Consider the following 20,922-nt stretch of genomic DNA (forward strand, 5'->3'; position numbering starts at 1 on the left):
GAATTAGGAAGAGTTAAAAGGTCAAGAGAGGCACCAAAATGGAATTCTAAAAAAAATTGTATTGATAATTCTAAAAAAGAAAGGAAAAGAGAAATTGTGAAACCAAAAGCAGAGTGAGCAAGCAGAAAACACAATAAAATGGTAGACCTAAATCCAGATATATCAGTAATTACACTAATAAATAGACTAAACACTCCAATTAAAAAGCAAAGATTTTTTAAATGGATAAAAACAAAACTATATGCTGTCTACAAGAGTTGCACTTTAAGTAAAAAGATACAGCTAGGCTTAAAGTAAATGAATGGATAAAGATATTTCATTTTAGCCACTAGGTGTCAGAAAACAAAATTAACTTGACTAATATCAGATAAAGCAGACTTTAGGACAAAGAGATAAAGAGGGACATTTCATAATGATAAAGGGATCAATTTATTAGGGAAGAATAACAATCATAAATGTGCATCTCTGGTAATAACAGATCTTCAAAATACGAAAAGCAAAACATTTCTCTGGGATAAATGTCCAGGAGTATGATTGCTGGGTCATATGGTAAATGTATGTGTAGTTTTTAAAGAAAATGCCAAACTATTTTCTAGTGGCTGTAGCATTTTACATTCCCACTAGCAATTTATGAAAGATTCAATTCCTCTCCAGCCCTGAACAGAATTTTTAATGACTGTTCTAAGCATTACATTATGCATACAAAACTTGTGGTTTACTGGTGACATTTTACCAGTTCAACCGAAATGCAGAAACCTTACCTTAACTAAATTCCTTTAGATCCCTCCTTAATAACTTGTCTTAAATACATCCTCTACATACATTGAGAACCATATCAGGTAATGCTATAATTTTTGCTTCAATTGTGGAACATAATTTAGAAAAATCAAGAGGAAAAGGATAATCTAGTATATTTAACCATATTTTTACTATTTCCATTGTTCTTTCTTCATTCTTGGTGTTCCAAGTTTCCTTCTTTTATTATTTCTTTCTGTTTCAAGATAGTCCTTTAGCCATTCCCTTGAGATAGGTCTGCTGGTGACAAATTCTATTAGTTTCCCTTTACCTGACAATGTATTGATTTCACTTTCATTTCCTAGGTATAGAATTCTAGGTTGGCAGTTCTTTTCTTTCAGCCTTTGAAAGAGGCTATGCCAGTCCTCTTCCCTCAATGGTTTCTGATGAGAAATCAGCATTCAAATTGTTTTCCCCTGTAGTTAATGTGTTGTTTCTCTCTAGCTGTTTTCCAGATTTTTTCTTTGTTGTTATCTTCAGCTGGCTAATTATGATGTGTCTTGCTACGTATTTCTTGAGTTTCTCCTGTGTGGGGTTCATTCAGTTTCTTGAATCTGTAGGTTTATGCCTTTTGCTAAGTTTGGGGAAATTTCAGTACTTTGAATACATTCTTTTTAGCCCCACATTCTTATTTTTCCTCCTCTCTTTCTGGGACTCTGATGTTATAGATGTTAGATCTTTCTTATTGCCCCATAAAGCTCTGAGTCTCTTTTATTTTTTTTCTGTCTATTTTCTCTTTATTGCTCAGATCAGATATTTTCTATTGTCTATCTTCAGGTACACTGATACTTTCCTTTATCATCTCCATTTTGCTATTAAGCCCAACAAGCAAGTTTTAAATTTTAGTTATTGTATTATTCAGTCCTAAAATTTTCCTTTGATTCTTCTTTATATCTCTGATTCTTTCACTAAGACTTTCCAGTGTTTTTGTTTTTCTTGTCTCCAGTGTGTTTATAATTACTTGTTGAAGCATTTTTATGATGGCAGCTTTAAAATCCTTGTCAGATAATTTCAACATACGTCACCTTGGTTTTGATGCCTATTGATTGCCTTTTTAAAATGTAAGTTAATATTTTCCTGGTTCTTGGTATGATGAGTGATTTTTGACAGTGGTTGTGGAGGGTGTGACCTTATTACCACTGGGTGGTTGTGAAAATCTAGACTCTCCGCTTGACCTTCCTCAATACCATCCCAAGCAAGAAGGAGGAGTATTGCGTCATTACTTTAGGGTGGGGGTGGAATTTCAGTCTTCCCACTCAAGCTCTTCTGCTATCACCCAAGTGGGGAGGGAGGGGGATTCCTCCTTATTGCCAAAGGAGCGTGGAAGTCTAGGCTTTCTACTTGGCCTTTGCTGATAGGGTGGGACCCCACATTTTTCCAGTGGTATTTGGCTAGAATAAGGTGGCTGTTGTCTAAAGGTTTCTGTTTTGCTATGCTGTCTTTTTTCCAGTCCTTTGCCAGGAGAGAACAGGCTTTCCTTGGGATTGGCATTTCTGGGTTACAGTCTTGTCTAACACACAGCCCAGGATATATAGGTAAAAAGCAAACAAACAGGGAACTAACCACTGTATCATTTCTCAGATCTAGAAGTCCATAGCCAGCCCTTCTTTTCTCCACCTTTTAGGATCTTCTTGTTTGTGTTTTTTATATAATATCCAGGGTTTTTATCTGTGCTTAGTGGGAAAAATAAACAAAAACGTGCCTATTTCATCTTCTCTGGAATGGGAAGTCTCATAGTGTATTTTTATATCCTTTCTTTCTTCTGAGTCCATTGAAATAATGGTGAAATCTTAAAAAAAGGACTTTCTGTTAATTAGTGAAATGAATCCAAACAGATACTTCCCTTATCTGACTTGAAAAACATAGTAATGACAGATGAAATATTTTCAAATGTATTAAAGTACATAGCCTTGTTCAAAATTAGGACAACAATTTCTGTGAATGAGAAATGATGCAGGAACCCACAATACATGAGGTGAAGGGAGCATATATGCATCTGAAAGGAATTTTGATACCAAAATCGTAAAAAACAGGAAAAGAAAATTATAAACCAGTATCTTATGATCATAGTTGCTGAGATACTAAATGAAACATTAACAAATCAAATTAATCAGTGTATTAAAAATACATCATGACCAGGGGCTGGCCCTGGGCCAGTCAAGTTCATGGTTAATTTTGTGGGCTCCACTTCAGCAGCTCAGGGTTTCACCAGTTCAGATCCTGGGTGCAAACAAGGCACCACTCATCAGGCCATGCTGGAGCAGCATCCCAGATAGCACAGCAAGAAGGACCTACAACTATAATATACAACTACATATTGAGGGGCTTGGGGAAGAAGAAAAAGGAAAAAAAAAAAAAAAGGAAGATTGACCACAGTTGTTGGCTCAGGTGCCAATCTTTAAAAAAAAAAAAAAGAAAAAGAAAAGGCAGTGATAGCTCTAGAAAAAAATAAATACATCATGGCCAAATGTCACTTATCCCAAGAATGTGAGAGTGACCCAACATTATAAAAATGTATCAGTGTAATCCATCACATTGACTAAAGGCAAAATAACATACGATCATCTCAGAAGATATAATAAAAACTTTGATAAAATTCAGTACTCACAATTTCAAAAATGTGTAGGAAACTACAGCAAACCTTATACCTAAATGCTGAAACTTTCAAAGCAACACTATCAAAGTCAGAAACAAGACAAGAATTTCTCCTGTCACTACTACTATTCATTAATTAACTAGTGACTTGGCCAGTTATGGCCAATGCTATGAGATAAGAAAAATAAGTAAGATGTATGTGGATTAGAAAAGGAGAGACAGATTATCATTATTTTCAGATCACATCATTGCTGACATACGAAATCTAAAAGAATCTATGGATAAATTGTGAAAACTAATAAGAGAGTGAGCGAGGACTCCACCAAACAACAATAATTGTACACAAGATATTTTTCTCACTTGGCTCACAGGTTGACACTCATTTATTAATCTTGACCCAGTTCAATTAAGAGCCAGAGAAGTATTTTCTCCAAGGTTACACAGCATTTTACTAGCAGAGCCAGGATAGGAACACGTATTGTGACTTCAGATCCAGTGATTTTTCCATTATGAAGTATCACCCATTTGTAAACCATACTAGTATAAATGTGACGATGGTAGAAACAGTAGTTTTGAAATGTTATGATTTTGATTACTCATATTCTTGGCAAACAAAGCAAAGTTGGAGAGGAGATGTTTTGTAGAAAATGACCCAGAGGTCGTTTTGGAGCAGATATTTCATTCCCATTCAGTTTCACTTTTGTGATTTGTGTCATGGCTTTCCTTGTCCTGGAAATTACCAAGCCAGTTTCTTGAAAGATAAGAGAGAAACTATCTTAAGATGAGAAGGGGCCTGGATTAGGGGGAATGAGATCAGAGAAAATTCCTGGGACACCCCATCACACACACTTGGAAAGAGAAACCAAAAAAAAAAAAAAAAAAAAAAAAAAAAGCCTATGCTGTAACAGAAAGTAATTGCCTTTGAAAAATCAGCAGCATTTGTAGTTAACCATTTCCCACTAGAGTCATTTTGGCCCATGGGACTCCATTCTCTTTTGGTTCTCTCCTACCCGAGGCTTCTCACTCTCCCTTGCTCAATGTTGCAAATGTCTCCCATCTATTAAATATTGAAAAGTCTCCAGGTTCAGTCCTAAGACATATTCATTTCTCTATCTATCCCCATTCCTTAGTTGATCTCATTCAGTCCCTTGGTTTGAAACATCCAATTTTATTTCCAACTCTGACCTCTTTCCTGAATTCCAGTCTTGTATATCCAGCCACCCACTCAGCATCTCCATTTGAATGTCTAACAGGCTTCTAAAACTTCACGTGTGCCAAATCAAACACTTGCAACTGTAGAGGTTCAGAATGAGTTACCCCAAGGTGTCCCACTTTGGCATGCAGGTTATTTCAAGCTGAAAACAGTCAAAGCCCAAAAGACTTAGGAAGAAACTCTGACCTCCCCCCTAACTGCCCAAAAGAATTTAGGTAGAGGTCCTGTTCCAGAAAGGGAGTTATCACCATAAAGAACTACAGGTATGGTAGATAGGGAGAAGCCCCGCAGTCTGTTTGTTGAAGTTCCTCTCTGTGTCCCATTGTTTCTCTATGGCCCAGCAAACATTTGTTTACCAAACATTTGCTCTTTTTATATTCCTGTGAATTGCCTTCCTTCCCTTTGAAGTCCCAGACTCATACCCCATTCTCCTTGGTCCAGAATGACATATATACCTCATTTTACCTGACTGTCTTTAGAATCTCTCATGTTTGTGTGTAATTAAATTTGTTTTTTTCCCTTATTAATCTACCTTATGCCATTTAAATTATTTGAGCAGCCAAAAGAATTTAGAAGCGTAGGGGGAAATTTCCCCCCTCCCTGATACTTTCCTACCCTCTGTCTCCTCCTCCACTTGTCTGCTTTATCTCAGTAAATTGCAGCACTAGTCATTAAGTTTTTCACACAAGAAAATTATAATTATCTTTGACTCCACTTTCTCATATCGTGTATCTATTCATCAGCAAATTCTATTGGCTCTACTTTGGAAAATGCCCAGAACCCGACAGCTTCTTATCACCTTTCCCAACCTTCCCCACTACCATCTCTTGCCTACACCATTGCATCGGTTACCGAACTAATCTCCTTGCTTCTGCTTTGGTCCTCTATAATCTATTTTTCACAGGCCACTAGAATAATACTTTTAACACATAAATCAGATCATGTCGTTCCTCTGCTTGCCAGTTGTTTACCATATCAATTAGGATGGAATGCAAAGTCCTTTCCAGGGCCTCCAAGACCCTACATGATGGCTCTTGGCTGCCTTTCTGATGTCATCTCCTAGCTCTTTCCCCCTAGCTTGTTCCACATCTGTCACACTAACTACCTCACTGTTCTTGAATACCCCAAGCACACTCCCACCTCAGTGCCTTTGCACTAGAGGAGAGCTCTTCCCCAGATATCCACATGGTTATCTCTTCCATAAGAAGATTTACTCAATGTTACCTATTAGAGAGGGCCTGCTTGTCCCCTCGATAAAACATCGCTATCGCTCCCTGATCTTTTACTCTCTAAACCCTACCCTGCGTTATTTTTTTTTCCCATAGGATCTACCACACTAAAGTCTAAGGACTATAAGAAGAGTGCTCTGTTTTGTTCACCACTCTAATCTCAGCAACTAGAATAGTGCCAGGTGCATAACAAATCCTTGCTATATGTGTTAAATGAATGAATGAGTGTCCTGAGCAATAAAAACTGAGTAATTATGAACAATACTCAGAATTTCCTTCTTTCTATTTGGAGAGGAAAATTGGGAGTGAAAAGGGGTGGGATTTCTCAGGACCTCAGAACTCCATCTCCTGTGAGGTTGGCACAGTGCAGAGAAGAATGTAAGGAAAGATTCAGAAACTCTAGGTAGGTGAGAGAAAGTTTATAAAACAGAACGCCTCTATATTTCTAGGAGGAAATCTGTGTCATCTCAAAGTGAGAAGTAGTTATTGCTTTAAACCATGACAGTATTGTTATAAAACATCTAATTTTAAAAACATCATTTTTATAGTTCTTTTTCAAAACGCCTATAATTAGAGTAGTTATGAAAAGTGGTGATGGAGCAAGATAGCAGAACAAGCAATGTGATTTTGCACTCAATTATCATGAAAACTTTTTTGTAAAATAACTCAGCATGACACCAAAATATAAAATAGATAACTTTAAATTTCAAGATGAAAAAAAATACAGGAACATTTTGGTACTTTTCAAATATATTTTAATCAGGATTTGACCAGATTTTTGGACATCTTTAATAGAATGCTTCTTTCAACTCACTCTGAAATATCTATATGAGTTCTGAAGTGTCCCTGGGAAGACACATAACTTTGGCAATTAATACTTCATAGAAACCAGGGACAGACCCCATGAAGCTGTTATTTTCTTTTATCGGCTGGTGGCTTCCCTGCAACACAGACACAGAGGCCACACTCCAGTTGGCAGAGCTGCACACGGAACCCTTCCAGTCCAGTGCCTAAAACTGCTCTTTCTTCTACAGTTTTCTGTAGAAAACTTTACTTTCTTCTGGTTCCCCTCCTACCCACTCATGCATGAATCTGGTCTCTGCTGACTCTCATATCACGTTCAGATCACCCAGCTATGAGTCTCTGGCTGGACTTTCCTGAAACTGTCCCCAGTTTTTACAAGTCACTTCTAATTTGGCTGAGGTAAGAGAATCATTATTAGACCTCATATCTCTATTGCTCCTTCCAGCTTTCATTCTCCGTCACTCACATTCTCTCTGTGGGTCTTGCCAATCACGTGGCATGTCCCTTGGGGAAGGGGGTTCTGGGAAGGAAGGTTACCCCTTTCCTGTGCCCAGGACAGTACCCAGTGTGACCAGACCCCTACAGGCAGACCCCAAATACCTAAAGATCTACCTCAAGTACTGTGGTGAAGGGCCCTGGATGAAAACGCTAGTGCTCCTCGTTTGTCACTAACATGACTTGTATCACCCACTGTATTATGTGTTGAAAATGTGGTTGAAAGACATTTGTCTGCTTTCAAATAAACCATGCTCTGTTAAGGGAAATATACACACAAGGCAACAATTACAATGCAGAGGGGAAGCACTGTGACGGGTAAAGTCTGAAGGGCCGTTGGATCATAGAGTAGTTGCAGTGGAGGGTCTGCCTCTGCAAGTTGTCTCACTTCCTGTGATTCATAGTTTCTTCACCTGTAAAATTAGAATAAAACTGCCTCCTCTCGCCTATGTCATGGGTTGCTGTGAGGGGAAAACTGTAGAAAGCAAGTGAAATCACTTTGCAACTGTAAAGGGCAATACGATAGGACTACTGGGCATATGGGGTGTCAGTAAGAGGGGACAGTCCTGTGATAGCTGTCCTGTGCCGGCTCCTGGAGGTTCCACTCGGTTTGGGACTTTACCCAGATGTCTAGAGCTCAAAGCTGGTCCTAGTTCAGTTTTACAACTCCCAAAATGTGAACAGCAGGATAGAGGAAAGGAGAGCAGAGGAGCCTTGGGGACCCCAGGTCTTGTGCCTGCAGCAACTCAATCCCAAAGGACTGGAAAGTGGAGTCCTTGCAGGCAGGGCCGACCTCAGGCCCTCTCTCTGCTGGCCTTCCCCAGCAGTATCTCAGAACACTATTCTTCTCTGGGTCTAACCTCCATTTCTCCTGCTTTAACTTATGATCATTTCCAGGCTTGGTTGGAGGAGAAAACAATTATAAGCCTTTACTTCGTTCAATCCCTTTGAGAAGATGGGACGTAGGGGAGGAGGTGATGTAGGAAATGTCCAGTGTGCTCATTGTCCATCCATTTACCCGCAGGTGGTCCGTATTCCACATTACTCAAAGCATCACCCTTCTGCTCCCTCCTCGCCTCTGCTTGACTCCTGCCTCTCCTTCTCTCACTCTGGTCGTAGTGCCCAATGAGTGGGCAAGCACAGATGCTCCAGCCACACTGCCTAGACTTGAGTCCTGGTTCTGCCCCTTCCTCCCAGTTTTGCCTTAGGCAAATTGGTTTCAATGCTCTGTGCCTCAGTTTTCTCATCGGGGAAGTGTGGATAACCATAGTTCTTAGTCCACAAGATTGTAAGTATTAAATTGGAGAATCCACATAAAAATAGCATAGAGTCTACCTCCTAGTAAGTCCCCAGGAAATTAGCTAATTCATTTTATTTTAATTAATTTCTTTTAAGTATCTTCTAATCACTTATAAAGAGCCAGGCCTTGGGCCTTAGACATAAACAGATGAAGTCCGAGCCCCAGTCTTCCTGTGAAGAACACTGGTGAGCCGCATGCTGGACTGTCCCTCCACTTGCCCTCTGCTCTCCATGGTGACATTCCAGCTCCTTCCCCACCGCAGAAAAGCCACCTGACCCCTTCAGGCAGCCACAGCACCCCTAAGACTTCTTCTCAGATTCCCTAGCTCTTTGCTGCCCTCTGCTGACACAGGTGTGTGTGCCAAGTGCCGGGCTCGGGTGAGGAGAGGTGGGGGAGGTCAGTGGGAAGCTGAAGGGTGTATGTGGGGTGACAACAGGGAGATGTCTGCTACATCTAGTCTCAGTCCTCACAAGGCTTATGCTTCCAACTGTAAACTCTGACCTTATATTTATACAATCACACGCTGCATAACATTTCAGTCAACAACGGACTACCTGTGCGATGGCAGTCCCATAAGATTAGCACCATATAGACTAGGTGTGTAGTAGGTTATGCCACCTAGGTTTGTCCAAGTACGCTCCATGATGTTCACACAACGGCGAAATCAACTGATGACATTGCTCAGAACGTAGTGCTGTTGTCAAGTGACGCATGATTGTACGATGCAAATCTTTCTCAAAAAAAAAGGAACTTGGAAGAAGCTCAACACTTGTCAGGTGTTAGCAGCTGTGCAAATTAGTAGAAATAGATTTACGAAACATTTTGGGGACCATTTTGTGGAAATTAAGGGTGATTTTTCTAAAAAACACTATATTTTGATGTAAAGGCAGGCAATGTTAGCAAATTACGATGAAAGTCACATCAAATTGATACTAAGAATGGAAAGCATGCTGGAGGAATCTACCGCCACATGCCCCTGACAAGCTGTGACCAGCTCTAATCTCATGTGAGCAGTCAATACTGACTGCACAGCTACACTGGGAGAATAAGCGCAGAGTTACTGTCAGTGAAAACTCACAAAAAGAACAGAGAGGTGTTGGGAGTTAGTGAGTGTATGGAAAAATTCAGTCTTAGAAGAAATAACAAGTGACATCAGCAAGATGGTGCTATAGGAATTTCTAGCACCCATCCCCTCCCAGAAACATCAATTTGAATAACTATCCATGCACAAAAATGCCTTCACGAGAGCTAAGGGTTCCAGGTAAGGGATTACACCATCTGGGTGAAGCACAGAAATAAGGAAAGACACATTGAAGAGGGTAGGAAAGACAGATTTACATTACCTCCATCACCCCTTCCTCAGGCCCAGGTGGCCCAGGGTGGAGAGAGACACCCTCCCTCACGGAGAAGGAGAGTGAAATGAGCACCTGATGTCACTGTGGGTCCCAGCACTGGCTTGTCCCAGCACCAGGCCAATTCCTATAACGCTAGGTGGCTCCCAGTGGGCTCCCTTGAATTCAAGCCCCTGGCCCACTCTGGAGACTGCTGGCCCCTGCAACCCTAGGTGGCTCCCATGACACCAGGCTCCTGACAGCCTCCTGAAAACCCAGGCTCCTGGCCCACCCCAGTGCCAGCCAGTTCCCATAGCCCTGAGTGGCTGCTGAGGCCCCAGGCTCCCAACCAGCCTCTGTGACCCTGGCTCCTGGTGGGCTACCATGAACCCATGCTCCTAGCTGGGCCCAGCACCATGCCAGCTGCGACAGACCCAGGCTTTTAACCACCCCAGTAACAGGTTAGCTCCTACAACCCTAAGCGGTTTCTAGGGCTCCAGGCTCCCAGTGGGCTCCTGGCAGGCTCCCAGGAGCCCAAGCTTTCAGCACCAGTCAGCTCCAGTGGCCCCAAGCAGCTTCTGTGACACTAGGCTCCTGACAGATTCCAGTGACCCCAGGCTCCTGGCCATCCCAGCGCAGGCCAGCTCCCTCGGCCCCAGGTGTTTCTCAAGGCCTCCGGCTCCCAACCTGCTCCCATGATCTTAGGCTCCAGGCAGGTTTTTGGTTTTTGTTTTTTTTTTCCAGAGACAATAAAATATTATATTTACTGAACAATTCTGTATCTTCTTTTGTGACCTGGTTGCTCATTATCTTTTTGATATACTGTTTTTTTTTAATTTTTATTTTTTTCAGATGTATATCATATTTTGAATTCTGTATACATTACATCATGTTCACCACCCGAACACTAATTATAGTGCATCCCCCCACATGTGACCCTAATCACCCCTTTTGCCCTCCCCCCTTCCCAAAAGGTAACCACCAGTCCAATCTCCAATGCTATGTGTTTTTTTTTTTTTTTTGTCGTTTTTATCTTCTACTTATGAGTGAGATCATATGGTATTTGACTTTCTCCCTCTGACTTATTTCACTCAGCATAATACCCTCAAGGTCCATCCATGTTGTCACAAATGGCCAGATTTCGTCATTTCTTATGGCTGAGTAGTAGTCCATCGTGTATAAATACCACATCTTCTTTATCCATTCATCCCTTCATGGGCACCTAGGTTGCTTCCAAGTCTTGGCTATTGTGTATAATGCCGCAATGAACATAGGGGTGCAAGTATCTTTATGCCTTTGTGTTTTCAAGTTCTTTGGATAAATACTCAGCGGTGGAATAGCTGGATCATATGGTAGATCTATCCTTAATTTTCTGAGGATACTCCATACTGCTTTCCATAGTGGCTGCACCAGTTTGCACTGCCACCAGCAATGAACAAGGGTTCCCTTCTCTCCACATCCTCTCCAACATTTGTTGTTTCCTGTCTTGTTAATTATAGCCATTCTGACCTGAGTGAGGTGATACCTCATTGTGGTTTTGATTTGCATTTCCCTGATAGCTAATGATGCTGAGCATCTTTTCATATGCCTGCTGGCCATCTGTATATCTTCTTTGGAGAAATCTCTGTTCAGATCTTTTGCCCATTTTCTAATTGGATTGTTGGTTTTTTTGTTGTTGAGCTGTATGAGTTCTTTGTATATTTTGGATATTAACCCCTTATCTGATATGTGGTTTGCAAATATCTTCTCTCAATTGTTAGGTTGTCTTTTCGTTTTGTGGATGGTTTCCTTTGCTGCGCAGAAGCTTTTTAGTTTGACGTAGTCCCATTTGTTCATTTTTTCTTTTGTTTCCCTTGCCCGGTCAGACATGGGACTTGAAAATATGCTGCTCAGACCAATGTCATAGAGTGTACTGCCTATGTTTCCTTCTAGAAGTCTCATGGTTTCAGGTCTTACATTCAAGTCTTTAATCCATTTTGAGTTGATTTTTGTGCATGGTGTAAGGGAATGGTCTACTTTCATTCTTTTGTGTGTGGCTGTCCAGTTTTCCCGACACCATTTGTTGAAGAGACTCTCCTTTCTCCATTGCATGCTCTTGGCTCCCTTGTCGAATATTAGCTGTCCATAAACGTGTGGGTTTACTTCTGGGCTCTCAATTTTGTTCCATTGATCTGTGTGTCTGTTTTTGTGCTAGTACCATGCTGTTTTGGTTACTATGGCTTTGTAGTATAATTTGAAATCAGGGAGTGTGATACCTCCAGCTTTGTTCTTTTTTCTCGGGAATCCTTTGGCTATTCAGGGTCTTTTGTTGTTCCATATAAATTTTAGGATTCTTTGTTCTACTTCTGTGAAAAATGTTGTTGGAACCTTGATAGTGATTGCATTGAAACTATAGATTGCTTTAGGAAATATGGTCATTTTAACGATGTTAATTCTTCCAATCCAAGAGCATGCAATATCTTTCCATTTCTTTGTGTCTTCTTCGATTTCTTTCAACAATATTTTATAGTTTTCAGTGTACAGATACTTCACCTCTTTGGTTAAGTTTATTCCTAGGTATTTTATTCTTTTTGTTGCAATTGTAAATGGGATTGTATTCTTAATTTCTCTTTCTGCTACTTCGTTGTTAGTGTATAGAAATGCAACCGATTTTTGTACATTGATTTTGTATCCTGCAACTTGACTGTACTCCTTTATTATTTCTAAAAGTTTTTTAGGGGACTCTTTAGGGTTTTCTAGATATAAAATCATGTCGTCTGCAAAGAGTGACAGTTTCACTTCTTCTTTTCCAATGTGGATCCCTTTTATTTCTTTTTCTTGCCTGATTGCTCTGGCTACGACTTCCAATACTAAGTTAAATAAGAGTGGTGACATTGGGCATCCTTGTCTGGTTCCTGTTCTTAGAGGCATAGCTTTCAGTTTTTCTCCATTGAGAATGATATTTGCTGTGGGTTTGTCATATATGGCCTTTATTATGTTGAGGTATTTTCCTTCTATACCCATTTTATTTAGATTTTTTATCATAAATGGATGCTGTATCTTGTCAAATGCTTTCTCTGCATCTATTGAGATGATCAAGTGATTTTTATGCTTCATTTTGTTAATGTGGTGTATCATGTTGATAGATTTGTGGATGTTGAACCATCCCTGCATTCCTAGAATAAATCTCACTTGATCATGATGCATGATCTTTTTAATGTATTGTTGTATTCGATTTGCTAGTATTTTGTTGAAGATTTTTGCATTGATGTTCATCAGTGATATTGGCCTGTAATTTTCTTTTTTTGTGTTGTCCTTGTCTGGTTTTAGTATCAGGATAGTGTTTGCTTCGTAGAAGGAGTTAGGAAGCCTCCCCTCCCGTTCAGTTTTTCAGAAGAGTTTGAGAAGGATAGGTATTAAGTCTTCTTTGAATGTTTGGTAGAATTCACCAGGGAAGCCATCTGGTCCTGGACTTTTATTTTTTGGGAGGTTTTTGATTGCTGTTTCGATCTCCCTACTAGTGATCAGTCTATTCAAATTTTCTACATCTTCTTGGTCCAGTTTTGGAAGGTTGTATGTTTCTAAGAATTTATCCATTTCTTCTAGATTATCCAATTTGTTGGCATATAGGTTTTCATAGTATTCTCTTATTATCTTTTGTATTTCTGAGGTGTCTGTTGTAATCTCTCCTCTTTCATTTCTGATTTTATTTATTTGAGCCTTCTCTCTTTTTTTCTTGGTGAGTTTAGCTAAGGGTTTGTCAATTTTGTTTATCTTTTTGAAGAACCAGCTCTTGGTTTCATTAATTTTTTCTATTGTTTGTTTAGTCTCTATTTTGTTTATTTCTGCTCTGATTTTTATTATTTCCTTCCTTCTGCTGATTTTGGGCTTTGTTTGTTGTTCTTTTTCCAGTACCTTTAGGTGTGCTTTTAGATTGTCTATTTGGGATTTTTTCTTCTTTGTTGAGGTAGGCCTGAATTGCTATAAACTTCCCTCGTAGAACCGCTTTTGCTGTATCCCACAGATTTTGGCATGTCGTGTTTTCATTTTCATTTGTCTCCAGGAATTTTTTTATTTCTTCTTTGATTTCTTCATTGACCCAATCATTGTTCAGTAGCATTTTGTTCAATCTCCACATTTTTCTGGCTTTTCTGGTTTTCTTTCTGTAGTTGATTTCCAGTTTCATACCTTTGTGGTCAGAAAAGATGCTTGTTATTATTTTGATCTTCTTAAATTTATTGAGACTTGTTTTGTGGCCTAATATGTGATCAATCCTGGAGAATGTTCCATGGGCATGTGAAATGAATGTTTATTCTGTGGTTTTTGGATAGAATGTTCTGTATATATCTACTAAGTTCATCTGGTCTGATGTGTCCTTTAGGGCGAGTGTTTCTTTATTGATCTTCTGTTTGGATGATCTATCCATTGGTGTAAGTGGAGAGTTAAAGTCCCCTACTATTATTGTGTTACTGTCTATTTCTCCTCTTATGTCTGTTAATACTTGCTTTATACATTTAGGTGCTCCTGTGTTGGGTGCATAGATATTTACAAGTGTTATATTTTCTTGTTGGATTGTTCCCTTTATCATTATGTAGTGCCTGTCTTTGTCTCTTATTACAGTTTTTGATTTAAAGCCTATTTTGTCTGATACAAGTATTGCTACCCCCGCTTTCTTTTCTTTGTCATTTGCATGGAATATCTTTTTCCATCCTTTCACTTTCAGTTTGTGAGTGTCTGTAGGTCTGAAGTGTGTCTCTTGTACGCAGCATATACATAGATCTTGTTTTTTTATCCAGTTGGCCACCCTATGGCATTTGATTGGAGCATTTAGTCCATTGACATTTAAAGTAGCTATTGATGAATATGTATTTCTTGCCATTTTGTCACTTTTTCTTTTTTTGGGGTGTTTTAATAGTTCTTCTCAGTTCACTTCTTTTTCTCTTGCTCTCTTCCCTTGTGGTTTGATGGCTATCTTTAGGAATATGTTTGATTTCTTTTGTCTTACTTTTTTTTTTTTTAATAGTATCCATTTTTTTTTTTTTTTAAAGATTTTATTTTTTCCTTTTTCTCCCCAAAGCCCCCCGGTACATAGTTGTGTATTCTTCGTTGTGGGTTCTTCTAGTTGTGGCATGTGGGACGCTGCCTCAGCGTGGTCTGATGAGCAGTGCCATGCCCGCGCCCAGGATTCGAACCAACGAAACACTGGGCCGCCTGCAGCGGAGCGGGCGAACTTAACCACTCGGCCACGGGGCCAGCCCCTTTTGTCTTACTTTTTTTCCTGCTTGTTATAGGTTTCTGGTTTGTGGTTACCATGAGGATCCTATTTAATATACTATGCATATAACAGTCTATATTGAGTAGATAGACTCTTTAGCTTGACCTCTTTCTAAAAGCTCTACTTTTTCACTCCCCTCCTCCCACATTATATGTTTTTCACATCATATATAGTCTCTTGTTTAGTGTGTGTCTATCCAATACCCTCTTATCATTGAAATAGGTGATTTTAGTACATTTGTCTTTTAATCTTTATAGTATCTTCACAGGTAGTTGATCTGCTGCCTTTACTATACTTTTACCTTACAAGTGATTTTATTGCCTGTTTTTTGTTGTTGTTTGGGGGTTTTTTGATAATTTTTTTTATCTCTATTTGTGGTCATTGCTTTCCCACTTAAATAAGTCCCTTCAGCATTTCTTGCAGAACTGGTTTCTTGGTGATAAACTCCTTTAATTTTTGCTTGTCTGGGAAGCTCTTTATCTCTCCTTCCATTCTGAATGACAACCTTGATGGATAGAGTATTCTTGGTTGTAGGTTTTTTCCTTTTAGCACTTACAAATGTTGTGTCATTCTCTTCTCACCTGTAGGGTCTCGGCTGAGAAGTCCGCTGATAGCCTGATGGGCTTCCCTTTATATGTCACTTGTGGCCTTTCTCTTGCTGCTTTTAGGATTCTCTCTTTGTCTTTAATTTTAGACATTTTGATTATAATATGTCTTGGTGTGGGCCTCTTTGGGCTTCTCTTGTTTGGAGGTCTCTGTGCCTCCTGAACTTGAATGTCTGTCTCCTTCCTCAGGTTAGGAAAATTTTCCTCTATTATCTCGACAAATAAATTTTCTGCCCCTTTGTCTCTCTCTTCTCCTTCTGGGACCCCTATAATCCCAATGTTAGCACTCTTGATATTGTCCCAGAGTTCCCTTACACTGTTCTCATTCTGTCTAATTCTTTTTTCTCTTTTCTGTTCTGCTTGGGTGATTTCCTCTAATCTTTTGTCTAGCTTGCTGATCCATTCTTCTGCTTCCTTTACTCTGCTATTGAGTCCCTCTAGTGAATTTCTCATTTTGAGTATTGTATTCTTCATTTTTGATTGGTTTTTTTTATATCTTCCAGTTCTTTGCTGATGTGCTCACTGTGTTCATCCATTCTTCTCTGCATATCTGTGAGCATCCTCATTATATTTTGTTTGAATTTTTTGTCGAGGAGGTCACTAGTTTCTGTTTCACTTAGTTCTTTTTCTGGGGTTTTGTACTGTTCCCTTGCTTGGAAAGTATTCCTTTCCCTCCCCAGTACACCTCTTTCTCTGTGCTATTTTCTTTGTATTAGGTGAGTTGGCTATGTCTCCTGATCTTGGAGAAGTGGCCTTATGTATGAGATGCCTTATGAGGCCCAGCAGTGTGCTTCCCTCTCGTCACCAGACCATAAGAACCAGGAGTGACCCCTTTGTGGGCTACTTGTGTTCTTCTGCTGTGTCAGCGTTGCTCCCACTGCAGGCACCCAGGGAGTCTGATCTTTCCTTCCCTGGCCAGCTGTTTATAAATCCGGTCTGGGGGGCCTCAGCACTGTTGGCTACAAAGTCTATCAGCACACTCTTATTGCAATTGTCCTCTTAATTGGGTTGGTACCCAGTGTAGCTGGTTGCAAGGCACAGGGGCTACAGCGTGATAGGCCTGAGGTCAACAAGGATGTTGTCAGTTCTCTTAGTGCAGCTGAGTGGGGCTAGCCCTTGGCGTGGGGGCACTCAATTGTTTCAGGCTTTGAAAGGTGGGGCTGATCCTTTTTATGGATAATTGTGAAGCACAAGTCTTCTGCGGCTGATAAGCCTCACCCCCCACCCGACCACATATACTGTCAACACAGTCCTGGTCTGCGCACACTTCTCAACCCCTTGGAGCGTACCCCAATGCCACACTGTAGAGGTCCCCACTTTTCCCCAATGCCCCCCACAGTTCACCTGGTCCTCACACAGGCCCTGCCCCACAGAGGCAGACACCCTTGCCTGCCTGTAGAGGATCAAGGTACTCAGTCAATGCAGGCTGAAAAGTAGCCTGAGGGCTTGCTGTTAGGTGGGGCCAGTCCCTAGGGCGGGTTGCCTGCCCTGGCTGAACTGGATTAAATCTGTGCTCTAGTGGGTGTGGCAGACCCCTGGGCTAACAGCCCAAGGAATGCACTTCAATGGCCCCCACGGTGTCTGTATCAGCACGCCTGGACCAGCTCAGAACAATGGCCCCCACCGATGTTTCAGTCTCCGGAGAGGACCCTCCTCTCACCAAGATGCCCCCAGAGCCCACCAGGTGAGTCTCATTCACCAAAGGACAGTCAGCCTTCTCTCTGGTGATTTTAGGTTGCTGCAATGAGTGAGTTTGTGCATGGGCCCTTTAAGACGCGGATCTTTTTGGCTTTCGGCTGATAGCTTTTCTGGGGGTGTCCTTGCTCTAGTTAATAGCCAGCAGAGCCAGACACTAAGATCCCCGTCTCAGTTGGGCTGAGTCCAAAGGATGGTTATAGCAGTATTGCCCCCGCTCCGGACCTCACTCTTCCAGGGATGGCTCGTACCTTAGGGTGGTTCCAGCTTGGCCAGCTGAGAAGCTCCACTGCTCCCAAAGGTGGCTTTTTTCCTCTCTGGCCAGAGTTACTACCTCTTCTGCCTTCGTAAGGACTGTCCCTTGTTGTTGGGGTTCTTTTTATCCAGTTTTCAGTTTTCAGTCCAGGGTGATTTTTCCAAAAGTTGTTGTAACCTAGTTGTGTTCGTGGGAGGAGGCGAGTTCAACGTCTGCTCATGGCACCATCTTGACGAGATCTCCCAGGTAGGTTTTTGTGAACCCAGGCTCTCAGCTGGGCCCAGCATCAAACAGACTACTGCAGCCCCAGGCCCCCAGCCCACTAAAGTTCCAGGCCAGTCCCTGAAGACCTAGACTTCAGACAAGCTCCTGCAGACCCAAGCTCTGGCCTGCTCCAGTGCCAGACCAATTCCCTCAGACCCACTCTTCAGGCCAGCTCCCAAAGCCTCAGGTTACAGGCCAACTGCCACCACCCCAGGCTCCAGCCTCACCCTAGCTCCAAGCCAGTCCTCATTGCCCCAGCCTCCAGGCTGGCTCCCTCAAAACCAGATTCCTGGCCCATCCCACCACCTAACTTATCCCCGTGGACCAAGATGCCAGGCCCATCATAGTGGTCCCCAGCACCCGGTTGGCCCCTGTGGTCCCAGGATCACAGTCTGCCCACCTGGACCCAGGTCCCAGGACCATCACCATAGACTCATGCACCAGGCCCACTCCAGTAAACCCAGGCTCCAGGCCTGACCTATGAACCCAGGCACCAGTGTACCCAAGCACCAGGCCTGTTTACCTGCTGACCCAGGCACCAGACTTGCCAGTCCAAGGACTCCAGCAGCAAGGCCACACATGATCTCTGGACAGACTGACTAGGGAACAGCTTCACATGCTGAAGCCAATCTTTAAAGACTGGAAGAGGTGCCTAATTTCTCAAATGTGCAGACACCAATGCAAGGCCACAAGGATCATGAATAATCAAGGAAACATGACACCACCAAAGGAAACTAATAAAGCTCCAACAACTGATCCTAAAGAAATAGAGATTTATGAACTGTCTGACAAAGTATTCAGAATGTCCTTCTTTAAGAAATTCAGTGAACTATAAAAAAAACAGAGATAGACAACTAAATGAAATTAGGAAAACAAAGCATGAGCAAAATGAGAAGTTCAACAAAGACAGAGAAACCATTAAAAACCAAATAAACAGAAATCCTAGAATTGGAGAATACAATAACTAAACTGAAGAATTCAATAGAGAGCTTCAACAAGATTCAACTAAACAGAAGAAAGAATTAGTGTACTAGGAGACAGGTCATTTGAATCATTCTGTCAGGGGAAAACACAGAAAAAAGAATAAAAAAGAGTGAATAAAACCTATGTGAATTATGGGATACCATTAAAAGAAACAATCTATGCTTTATTGGAGACCCAGAAGGAGAAAAGAGGGAAAAAGGGGCAGAAAGCTTTTAAAGAAATAATGGCTGCACCAGTCTGGTAGAGCAGTGGTTAAGTTCAGGCACTCCACTTCAGCAGCCTGGGGTTCACAGGTTTGCATTCCAAGTGTGGACCTACACACCACTCACCAAGCCATGCTCTGACGGTGTCCCACATACAAAATAGAGGAAGGTTGGCACAGATGTTAGCTCAGCAACAATCTTCCTCAAGCAAAAAGAGGAAGATTGGCAACAGATGTTAGCTCAGGGCCAATCTTTCTCAACAAAAAAAAAAGGAAGAAAGAAAAGAAATAATCACTGAGAACTTCCCAAATCCAAGGAGAGATTTTGACATCCAAGTTCATGAAGCTAATAGGTCACATTCCTGTTGGCCATTTGTATGTCTTCTTCAGAATAATGTCTATTCATCTCCTCTCCCCACTTTTTAATCAGTTTATTTGTTTCTTTGCTATTAAGTTGTATGAGTTTCATATATATTTTGGATATTAACCCCTTATCAGATAGGTGGGTTGCAAATAATTTCTCCTATTTAGTAGGTTTCCTGTTCAATTAGTTGATTGTTTCTTTTGCTGTGCAGAAGCTTTTTAGTTTGATGTAGCCCCACATATTTATTTTTGCTTTTGTTGCTTGTCCTTGTGGTATCATATCCAATAAATCATTACCGAGACCAATATCAAGATGCTTTTTCCCTATGTTTTCTTCTGGGAGTTTTACAGTTTCAGATCTTACATTTAAGTCTCCAATCAACTTCAAGTTAATTTTTGTGAGTGATTAAGATAGGAGACCCATATCATTCTTTTGCAAGTGAATGACCAGTTTTCCCAGCACCGTTTATTGAAGAGACTATCCTTTCTCCGTTGAGTATTCTTGGCTACTCGTCAAATATTAGTTGACCATATATGCGTGGTTTTATTTCTGGGCTCTCAATTCTATTCTATTGGTCTATGTGTCTGTTTTTTATGCCAGTACCATACTGTTTTGATTACTATAGCCTTGTAATCAAGCTTAAAATCAGGATGTGTGGTGCCTCCAGCTTTGTTCTCTTTCTCTATGGCCTGCTATGGCTTAGGGAATTGCTAAGGATTGCTCTGGTTATTCATGTTTTTTTGTGACTCTGTACAAATTTTTCTATTTCTGTGAAAAATGCCACTGGCATTTTGATAGGGATTGCATTGAATTTATAGACGGCTTTGGGTAGTATGGACATTTTAACAATATTAATTCTCCCAATCCATGAACAAGGGATATCTTTCCATTTATTGGTGTCTTCTTCAATTTCTTTCACCAATGTCTTATAATTTTCAGTATAAAGATCTTTCACCTCTGTGATATTGTGATTTACAATAAGAAACACATATTTGGTCTTCATCCACTGTTCCTGGCTCACAGCTCCCAAATCGATGGAATTTTCTAAGTGTTGAGAGTGATAAAGGTGTCTTTTGTTGTTGATGAGGTGACTTTTTTGGAAAGCACCTGAGGCTGGAGGCTGGTTTCCAGTGGAGCCAACATGAGATTAGAGGGTTGGAACTTTCAGTTCCCACTCCCTGACTTCCGGGGAGGAAAGAGGGGCAGAAGCTCGAGTTCAATCACCAATGGCAATGATTTGATCAATCACGCTTACGTAATGAAGCCTTCATAAAAACCCAAATGGATGGGGTTCAGGGAGCTTCTGGGTTGGCGAACACTGGGAGATGCAGGGAGAGTGGTGCACCTGGAGGGGGCATGGAAGCTCCGCATTCTTTCCCCATACCTTGTTCTATGCATCTCCTCCATCTGGCAATTCCTGTAATAATAAACTGGTGATCTAGTAAATAAAGTGTTTCCCTGAGTTCTTTAAGCCATTTTAGCAAATAAATCAAACCTGAGGAGAGGATCATGGGAACCTCCATTTGTAGCCAATTA

This window comes from Equus caballus, chromosome 5 (genome assembly GCF_041296265.1).
Source record: "Equus caballus isolate H_3958 breed thoroughbred chromosome 5, TB-T2T, whole genome shotgun sequence".
In the NCBI taxonomy this organism is placed as follows: Eukaryota; Metazoa; Chordata; class Mammalia; order Perissodactyla; family Equidae; genus Equus; species Equus caballus.